The sequence below is a fragment of the Rhagoletis zephyria genome, unplaced genomic scaffold (assembly GCF_001687245.7).
Source record: "Rhagoletis zephyria isolate East Lansing unplaced genomic scaffold, Rhagoletis_zephyria_1.1 Rzeph_scaffold_07946, whole genome shotgun sequence".
Lineage (NCBI taxonomy): Eukaryota > Metazoa > Arthropoda > Insecta > Diptera > Tephritidae > Rhagoletis > Rhagoletis zephyria.
In genome coordinates, this window is record NW_016165028.1 from 1 (window position 1) to 11,163 (window position 11,163).

At 33.0% G+C, this 11,163-nt stretch overlaps 1 non-coding gene across 1 annotated transcript; it reads left to right on the forward strand.

Moving 5' to 3' along the window:
* Positions 1-128: 128 nt before the first annotated feature.
* TRNAE-UUC (transfer RNA glutamic acid (anticodon UUC)) lies at positions 129-200 on the forward strand. The gene has a single exon. It is a non-coding gene; the product is annotated as a tRNA-Glu (tRNA).
* The last annotated feature ends 10,963 nt before the right edge of the window (positions 201-11,163 follow it).

Genomic DNA, 11,163 nt, shown 5'->3' on the forward strand with positions numbered 1-11,163 from the left:
ATGATTAATTAAAATTTTGAGTAATCAATTAATCGCACAGCCCTAGAATCATTTGAATATTTTAGTGGCTAGGACATCTGCTTTCAATTTGGTTTACTTGTAAAAATTTTGCCGTTATTTTTATGAGGTCCCATATGGTCTAGTGGCTAGGATATCTGGCTTTCACCCAGAAGGCCCGGGTTCGATTCCCGGTATGGGAAGCATTTTTTTTAATACTTACTTTTTAGAAAATTTTATGATAACACTTGTATAGTTTATTAGCTGGGATATCTGCTTTCAATCTAATTCACTTGTTAGAACTTTTGGAGTTATTATTCTTTTGAGGTCCCAACTTTTTTCAACTTTTGCTTAACATTTACTTTACTTTTAACATAATAATTATTATTGGTTTTTTTCTATTACAGATTGCACAAAATTATCGTTATAATTTTCAGCACAACTCTCATTTTAAAGAGAAAGTGCATATTTGTCAGCTATTTATTTGCTTAAAAATGATTTTAAGCTTCAGTTTGCACTACAAAAATTTTTAAAAATAACCTAATAATAATGATGCTTTTTTAAAATTGCAATCCCTTTCCAGTTTGTCAAAACTTTTCAGGCACAAAAGTTTTCAAATAACTAAACAAAAATAAAAGGGCAAATGACTGACTGCATATGTCAAGTCATAAGTAAAATGTTAACAGGCAGTTAGCCAATTTCAGCCCAAGGACAACAAAAAGAGGAAATAAATTAAATTATTTTCAGTATAGGGGAAAGCTAAAAACGAATAGATGGGTGACTCCACAAAATGTCTGGCGGCAAAATGAGAAACTTTGATTGAATGAAAGTAAAAGTTTTGCCAAAATCGCGAACGCTGACTATGAGTAAGCTAAAATATACACTCATGTAAATCTCTTTCGCATGCTTGCTCGAAGAGATGAAGGCATGTGCATGCGATTAGTAAAAATATGTAAAGCTTAGGAAAGTATTTAGTGTGTGAGTGCAGGCAAGGAAATTTTTTGTTGAAGGAAATATTTTAATACACACAATTTCTGAATAGCAAAGGTACCAAAAACCAGACAGCAGAGCAAACAGAAATCCCAGACTTGTGTTGGAGGCTTACACATTAGTTACTGGGGGCGTTCAAGGAAGTAGATTTCAGAAAGGCAATTACTTGAAAGGAGGACGAGAAAACGGAAAGAGATATGAAGTTCTTAAGAATGGAGCGCCGAAATTAATGCGCTGGAAGGCAGAGAAATTATTGGCAAGTCAAATGTAGAAAGGTAATTTGGAAAGGCGGAAAGGGAAATTAAATTTTGAAGAAGGAAAGCAAGAACCATTGAAATGATGGAGACAAATTTTTAGTGCACAGAAATTTGACAAGTTTTTGGCGCTATAAAAATTTAGCGAATGGGATTTGTTTCTATGAAAGAAAGATATATTTATAAACAGATTTTGCCAATATTGAAAGAAAATGAATACAGTCTGAGGAGAGGAGAAATGCGAATTTAAAACTAAGTTACATAATTACATATATAAAAAGGAAATAACTTTTGGAATATTGTTCTAAACCAGGAAAAGAAATCAAACTGGAAAGCATTAAAATTTGAGAATAAAGAAAATAAAGTACGCAATCTCAAATCAAGAAAAATCCTACGCCAAAATCAAGTTAAGTGCGAATGGAATACAAGTGGATATTGTCACTAAACCGAAACTGAGGATGAGCGCTTAAGTGCCAGCCAACGCATATTTTATTAGCTGCAACTGAAATGACAATAGCCTGCGCCAGTAGCCGAGGCCGCAGTGGGTTGCAATAACTTCAGAGGCGCTTGCTTTTATTCCCGGCAGCCAAGCACAGACAAATAGTCATAGACAACGACATCCGGTGCTAGGCGGTTAGAAGAAGTTGAGCAAACCTGCACGCCCGCACCACTGAAGACGCCGTGTTATGCCGCCACGCCGAATTGCTGTAATTTGGAATGTCTGTTTCACTGTGAGCCACCCAAGTCAAGGAAATGAAATGAATATTTATTTGCAGTTGAACTTTGATTGCGAAAAGGAGTTTCGAAAAAAGAAAAGAGAAAAAGTGAAAATAGAATGTTTATGTATTTCTTGCTTCAAATTTTGCGACGCGTCACTAAATTGAAATTTATTGCCAAACGCATTAATGCCTTGCTGTTGGCAGGCTTGTTTGCAATTGGCAGCATTTGCGGTAATTTTTTTGTTGGTAATATATATGTGTGAAAAAAACTATGCTGTAAAGAATAAGCGTCTAAATAAAGTTGTAGGAAATGAAATTTACAAAAAAAAAAGCAAATTAATTTGGCGCATTAAGAAAGAAAATTTGAAAAAATTTTAAGTAAATTAATATAATCATACTAGAACGAAGCAGTGAATTTTAAATAGAAATAGACATTAGAAGCACTTAAAAGACCCCTACAAATGATAACAAATTTTGCCTTTTACTAGCATTTATTAAAAAAACTTTTAATTTGGTTTTAAAACTCTTCTGATTTCTTGCCTCCTGCTCCAGCCAGCAAATAACTTGAAAAAAAAAATCAATTTCTGCATTTCCCTCTTCTCTATGTCTCTTTTACTACATTTTGTCAGCGCACAAAGAGCACACGCCTACTTCAAATTTCACTTTCCCTTTCATTTGTCACGAACACAAAGGACGACACACGGCAATTTTACCTGTGCTAGGCAGGTGAAAAAAATTCTGACTCAAACTCTTTTAACCTTTGTCTAACACCGCACTGGCAGACGTGTTTTTTCGAAGTTTGCAAGTGTATGCAGATTTATTAAATCCACGTACACGGCACTCTTGGCAAGAGGGAGAGAGCGAAAGAGTTTCAGTGTTGCATGTACTAGGAAAAGCAAGCAGTAGGATATTTAGTAGTCGACTGTAGTGACAATAACTTATGATCCAATAAAACTGTCTGCATTTTCGTTTACTTTACTTTTTGTCGCTCTTTGTCGACTACGACATTGAATTGCCGGAAGTTTTTCAAATTGAAATATTAATCTCTGAAAAAGCGAGTCGTCTACGCAAGTGAGCGAGGAGCAGCAATAATGGTGGAGTCTTTATTATAAATATTGAAAATTTAAAGGTACAAACACAATTGGTTCAGATTTCACGATTAATAAAAAAAATCCGACTTGCTCGAGACAAGTCATAAATGAACATAACCAATTCTGATCTCGAGTGAAAAATGGCACTGAAGATGGCACAACACCGAAATCGTGACGTACGATGACGTAAATTCGTTCCCGAATACGTCAATTCTGATATCGACTTATGGCGGATGAAGTGAACTGTTCGTTTTTGGTCGGGTCAGAAAACTTTTCAAGAACGCCCTATTTCAAAATTTTGTCAAAAACACCCGATCTCACCTGAAAATACATATATTAAAAATGTGCTGAGACAGGAAGTTTTTGAATCGGCAGCTGAGAAAGGGCATTTTCGAACCAAATTCTGAAATAGGGCGTTCTTTGAAGTTTTCTAAGATAGGGTGTTTTCGAACTGGCTACTGAGATAGGTCGAGCTTTTTTTCGATTCCTATTGTAAATAAAAGATATATAGGAAAAGGACTTTTTCAAATTTTTATTTACTCGTTTCTTAAAAAAACTAAATTTGCAAAAAATATAGATAAGACATATAAAAATTTACGCTTTGCAGTAAAGCAAAAAATTATTAGAACTCTTAAGAATTTAAATGACGTTCCCTAAAAAACATCCGCCAAAAAGACTGTGTAAACTGTGGACCTTTTTGCATAGTAAATTTCGCGGTTGCACCACTGTGCGTAGTGATAGAACTTTTTATAAAAGTATCGATACTAGTACTCATATAGAATACTCTAAAAAAGAATCGATGCCAGTACTCATATTTGCAAAAAAGTATCGATAATACTCGTACTTCCAAGTATTCTCAAAGCAAACGCAAAAAGTAAACAAAAAATCAGAATGCTTTGCTTTTTTCACCTTTTCCTATTTTTAAACTGAATAGTCACTGCTCTTGATAGCTTTTATCTGATCTAAAGGATGTTTTGGAATAAACTTCCAGTAAATTAGTTTTACATGCGTAAATTAAATGTTTATAGCAAAAAGCTTATTTCCAGGTTTTTAAAAGCAAATATTTTAAAATTGTTTGACTCGTACATGTATTTATAAATAAGTTTTATTTGAAAACAAAATGCAAACGTAGAACACGAGAAGCAAATGTGGTGAAGCCCATTCTCTATTGGAAAGATAAGCTCAATTTCATAATAATTTTCTTCAAGAATGGGCTGAATTTCACAACGAAGGTAGAATACAGGAGTTAACGACGGCTGCCTTATGCTGGAGAGTGGCCAAGTTGTCGAGTCGGAAGAGCATCCTCTTCCACCATTCGTTATCAAAGGAGAGTCAAGATATTCGTTTTTCAATTATTTAAACATTTTTACCCGAAGCCAATGTTGAAATGACCGCTACATTTTCTTCTAGGCTGTGTAAAAATTTCATAACTGTGTCAATTACCAGTAGCTCACTATAACATAATATGTATTAATTATTAGTATGGGTGTATACATATCATGAATGTGTAAAAATGGAAATTTTGCGAAATCAAGTTGGAAAGTTTTTTTTTTTTTGGGAAACTTAGCTGCAACTGAAATTGTAAAATATTTACTTACCGTGTACGGATGGTATTCTGGGTTTTGGTATAACATAGAAAATCCAAAGATTAACGAAGTCAACCCAGTATCTCAAAACTGATAAATTTGCACATTCAAGCTTCTGGCATGAGGGTGGCGATATGTGAATTAAAAACTTTAAAGGCGTGTTTCTCGGGTTTTCTGTTTTTTTTTTTAGTTATGACAGTATTGAAGTAAATGAGCCTTATGTTCATTTTGATAACATTCATATTGGATATTGAAGTTAATATTCGAATGTTCGCCACAATATTTATTGGGTAATTTACTTAAAAAAGTTCTTAACTCTTCGATACTTTTCGGCATTCGCGATATTTACTCAGTACTTGTGAAAATGTATCGAGTTCTCGATATTACTCAGTACTCATGAGAAGTATCGATATTCTGTACTCGGTACTCGTATCGTTCTATCACTAACTGTGCGTCGTTTGGTACTTAATAAGTTTTAGAGAAAAAAATAAATAATAATAATAAATTGGCGCTTACGCAATATGTTAGGGTTTGGCTGAGCTTCTCCTCCGATATGAGGCGTGCACCTTGATGTTGTCACACAAAGCGGACGGGCCTAGAGTTTTCGCCGATTCCGAACGATTTTATTTTTATAAGAAACTGTTACGGCAGTGTCATGCGATTGGTCATGTGCCCAAAATTTGGTGCAAATCGTACAAACATTTTTCCTTATACCAATCACGAAAAAATATTTTGTTCAAATTTTTCAATAGAAGTTCGTTGTACTGTACCAATCGTAGACTACAAAGAAAAATGTTCCCAATTTTTTACTTTTGACCAATATCCCAATATAAAAAGGTGCATATCTGAACAAACGTACCAATCGTGTGACACTGCCCTTAGAATTTTTTTTTATAGAAGATTTCGTTGATAGATTTGTTAGGTGAATTCGTATTTATTTACTCAGACAGATCAAAATAAAACGTGGAAGCACATTACCTTTGAAAATTTCTTTAAACGGAAAACCGGTATGGCACATACCTGAAATGAGAAGAAGAAAAAGTTATTAGGTTATGAAAACTTTGTTTATAAATATGGCAATAACTAAATATAAATATAAATACACATTCAAAAAAATTAATAAATGATAAAGATTTCTAAGAGAGCATTTTTTATAAATATGTAGTAGTATTTATAATTCAAAGCCAACACCAGAAGTCTCTAAAGTCTAGCATTTATCACGAACAAATGCCATTAATTTTCGAAATATTCTAGTAAATTTATTGCATAAAAAATAACAAGCTGCAAGAAGGCAGAACGCAAGAACGACTGTTGAAATGATACACATCCATGTGTAAGCGTGGAGAGTTACCACTAAAAATATGCGTGTGCTTAGTGACCGAAGCCACACAAGCTAGTGGCTAAAGCAAAGCAATACATAAAGTAAAAAGTGTGTGCCACCAACCCCACTCCATAGATGTTATTACGAGATGTTTCACTATTTTCTGTACTTATTTTTTAACTTTTTTTTTTTCGGGGAAAACACTTGAAATCTTACGAGAAGAGAGTTTACAAAAAGTTACATCAAGGCAGTGAACGACAATGTCCGTCGACTGATTTATGTCCCAAACTATACAAAACTATTGAACTGAGCGCACTCCAAGGATTTTAATTTTTTGCGCAATAAGTAAGAAATAAAAATGCATACCTACTGTATAAAAGAGGATGAGCTGCGAAATCGATGAAAAATGTAGTAGAATGATGAAAAACTACAACAATATATGCATGCGCTGCATCTAAAGTGATGTCAAGTGCCTCTGACTTTTTCGACAGTTAAGAATGTGAATTCGATACAAAATACGAATATACTAGAATAAGACAAAGTACATGCACAGCATCATGTCTAATGCATTGTAAAAGCACACGCACACTACATACTCTTTCCTACCTCTCCACTACGTTTTGCTTGAAAGGACATTTTGAAAATTTATGAGAATTTCTTTTGTAAACTTGAAACTTTGACCCTTGAAAAAAGGCAACATTTTTGTATGTCTGCGTGCGCCAGCAATCTAATGCGGACGCACGTATTGTGGTTTCACAGCAAATGAATATATGTAGTAAAGAGCTGCACGAGTGCACTTAAAACTTATACTTTTAAGGAAAAATAAATGCGTATGTTTTCCTAAAGCTGTTTAAAAAAAATCGGTAAAACCTTCAAAATCTTGAAAATAAGACCAAATGCTTTCAAATATTCCGTGAGGTTCTGAAAAATTCCTAAACGGGTTCGAAAAGTCATGAAAATTTTAAAAAATCCCGAAAGAAAGGGGAAAAAGAACCAAATGTTTCAAAAACCTATTCGATCCCGTAAAAATCCATCACACTTCGAAACTGTACCTAAAATCTCAAGGTTAAAAAAAACCTGTATGATCCCAAAAAAGACGGACTACTTCCGAACCATCTCTAAAAATAACAAGAAAATCTCGAAAGTCACGAGAAATTCGTTAACATCACGAAGATTTCGTAGGCCGTTTATTTCTTAAGTAGAGCCAAATGCACTTGCGCAGATGTCTTGTAGGTAGGTTCCATGTGCCTTTTTGTGGGAGCAGAATTTGTTTGGAAATAAAAAAATACGTCCATGATTTGTTATTTGGCCGCCGTACGGAAGTCGATTTTTTTCGCAGGCAAAGTCACTGAGAAGGTAGTGAAAAGGGTAGAGTTACAAATAATAAGCAGAAAGAGCTTTGAAAGTTTTATAGCGAGCTACTGTGCCAACTTGACTTTTTCTTCACATTTTCGATGCATTACACGAAAAAATGTCCAAAACCTGTGCTATGGCGGCAATAAAAAAAAAATTCATATCCAAAGCATTCGAAAGTAAATATTTGTAATCGTTAAAAGAAATGGAAACTATTGTGGAAGGATTTGAAAATAGCATCTTGATTGCACATATGTAAGTATGTTTGAACCTTCGAAATGACTAGTATTGATAAACTTTGGATCCCCCCGGCTAGAACCAGAGTGGATGTGACTTCTTAGCCATCGGCCTACATCGCACTAACACTCGCCTCGCTCGCTCTCCCGGCTGAACCAAAAGCATTCTTTTAATTGTTATTTTAGCCTTTGAAAGGATATTTTCTTGCTTTTCCATCTATCAACAGAATATTTAAGTTCTTCCGCATACCTCATTGGGTCCAGAATGGGTGATACAAACCATGCAGAAGAGCTTTTCCGGCTTTCGCTTCGGCGTTTTCTTTCGTTTCCGTTCCCACTATAAAGTTAAGACAAAAGTCTTTCGTAAGACAACTGTCAACATAGTTGCCAACTTGGTGCTTTAAGCACTAGTTTTAGTGCTCTTTGAAAATTAAAACGCCAAAAAAAAAAAATTATTTAGTGCCTAGTGCTTTTTTAGTGCTTTTTTCTGAACTAAAATTACTCCGATATAGTTAAAACCTGAAATAATTTTTAAATATTTAAAGCTGTGGCAGCACTGAATTTACAAAAATCTACAAATTTAAATGCACTTAAATACAACCATGACTGATAAAAAGCTGAACTTGCAAATTCACCTTTTTCAATTCTATTCGCGTTGAAAATGCTAGTAGATATGCGAGTAAGTTAAGTATTTCTTTTCTAATTATTTGTAAAAATTTTGATTTTTGTACCACCTGGGCATGAATCACGTATGACCACAATCGTCTGAACGATATCGTGTCGAGATTGTCTTGCTTCATAAAAATCAAAAATTGTTTGATCGTTTGTGCGATATCGTCAACTCGATTCCAGTTTTGCTTCACGTAACAGTAACAGTAACACGTAACAGCAACACAAATGCATGAATCAGTGTTTTGACAACATCGTTTTGTCAGTATCGTTTGAACGACTATCGTTTCAAAGTTACGTGATTCATGCCCTGAGTAAAACACATCGTTTCTTGGTGCTGAATCCAAATCTGACCGCACAATTGCTCTAGCACTAGAATTTTGAGATATCCTAATCTCAAAGTGCCAAAATCACGGTTTTTGGCGATATTTGAGGTTATATAATGAAAACAAAAATTTTTTTTTGCTCATTTCTACTTAGGGCATGATTTTCGTTTGTTGGGATTCGATTTTTCTTTCTTGAGATATATCAGATTTAGTGCGCAGTACTTCGGCATTACGTCGTAAGCATGAGTCATTATAGCATGTCGCTTGTCAATTGTTATGAGCGAAAAAGTTTTGTTTATTGATTTATGTATGCATTCTTGTAAATATTGTTAATTTTTTGTTTTTGTTAAATACTGTTATGATTCAAAACCATTTGGTGCTTTTAGTATGGTAAAACGCTTTTTTTCCAAGCTTTTGGTGCTTTTTGAAAAGCAAAAGTTGGCAACACTGACTGTCAATTCTGGCAAAGACTAATTGAAATATCTGCTAACGAGGAGGTCTTAGCATTATGCTGTTCGCCTTTAGCAAAAAGCTTTGTAAAAATTTAATTAAATGAAAAAAATATATATATATTTTTTCAAAAAACCATAAAAACGAATAACAGAAGAAAATTAATTTCAAAATGAGAAAATAATAATAACATGAAAATAAAGCAAAAAAAAAAAAAAAATTTTAATTAAATGAAATACAATTTTTTTCATATATGTGGGCGGCATTTGTAACAACAAAATATGATATTTAAATTAGAAAACGAAAAAAATTAAATAAAAAGAGAAGAAAATAGTAAAATATATATATATTTATTTTTAAAACAAGATCTAAAAATAAAAAAATAATTATTAAAAAAAAATTTCTTTTTAAAACAACATCTAAAAACTAAAAGAAAATAAAATTAACAAAAGAAAAAGAAATTAAATTTAAAAAGGGGAAAAATAAATAAAATAAGTCTTTAAACATTAAATGAAATTTAAAAATATCTTTTTTTATAAACAATAAAATCTAAAAATTTAAACAAAATTTAACTAAAAAAAAATGTATTCAAAAAGAACAAAAAAATAAGTACCTAAAATTAAATGAAATTAAAATAAAATATTCGTCTTCTTAAAAGAATAACATCTAAGGATAAACAAATTACATTAAGAAAAAATACATAAAATAAAAGTTAAAAATAAGAAAAAACTTTTTCTTTTTGAAAATATACAATCATAAAATTAAAAGAAAATTAAATAAAACATGTAAAAAAGTCTAAGTTCGGGCGGAGCCGAACATTAAATATCCGGCGCAAGTATTCAATATAGTTTTTTCACCTTTCTGAAAACTACCGCTACGTGGTAAGCAGGGGTGGTTTTACCTCTATTTCGATGGAACGTTCAGTTAGACATAATGAGATAAACTTATATAGATATATGTGGGCGGCATCAAGCCCGTCAAATTGCCAAATTGCATAATAATGTTACTTCGCTTGCAAGCGATTGTAAAATTATCGTCTTTAAATTTCGAAATATCGAAGTTTCAAGCATTTCAAAAAATTTACCGTTATAGAAAAGTGGGCGCAATTCTAGTCCAATTTCAACAATTTTCAAAGTTTTGCTTTTATGTAGCAAGTACAATAATCCTACCGAGTTTGGTACAAATCGATCGAACGGTTACCGAGATACACATATGTGGTCATAAGTGGGCGGGGTCACGCCCATTTTTAAAAATTTTATTAGAAACGTATTTTTTGCTAAAGAATTATTGCAAACGTCAGTTTTGAATAAACAGTTTATGTGAACAAAGTTATAATACCCTTGTGCACAAGTGCGCTCGGGTATAAAAATAAAAGAAAAATCCGCTGCTCCAGGACTCGAAATATGATATATTTACACACAAGTGCTTTCTTTCAAAATATCTTTTTCCCACGAGTGAGAAGACTTTTGTGCTAGAATAACAAAAGCTTTTCGAACTATCTTGCAATTTGTCTTTCATTAAAAAGACTTTTTACTATTTTAGCCAAAAGTGTCCTGTTAGAAATGCTTGCATATCCCCATTGACTTCGTAAATATGTATTCTGACTTACCTTTTAGGGTTTTCGCAAAGTTAATATCTTATAAAGGGGATCTGCTGCTGAGGATTGAGTTATGCAACTTAACTTGGCACGGCTTAATTAAGAACCGAATATCAAATCGTCTTTTGTGTATTCATTTTGCAGTGGTCAAAGAGGATTTATTTCTATAACCGTTGAAACAGCTCATATCTACCGGACTAAGTTTGCTCTGGGTTGCAACCAAATACGCTTTTGAAAGAACTAAAGAGGATTATGCAATTATTATATTTACTTCAATGAAATCAACTTTTTTCATTTGGCGCAAGGTCCCAAAATGGCATTTTTGATAAATAGAAATATTTGAATATATTTTTGGGGAGTATTTCGCGTTTACTACTTTTTCGACAAATACAATTTTGTAGTTTCTATGGTACTGTTTTATTTTATTTTGGCATGAAAATTTTTTTTTAGCAACATGGTTCTTATTTAAGTCTTTAATGGAAAAGAAAGTAATCATCATCTTTGACACTTTTATTTTTCTACTTGGCACTTTTTTATCCTCACTATGCCACCTCATTGCTAAGGATAATTGGTA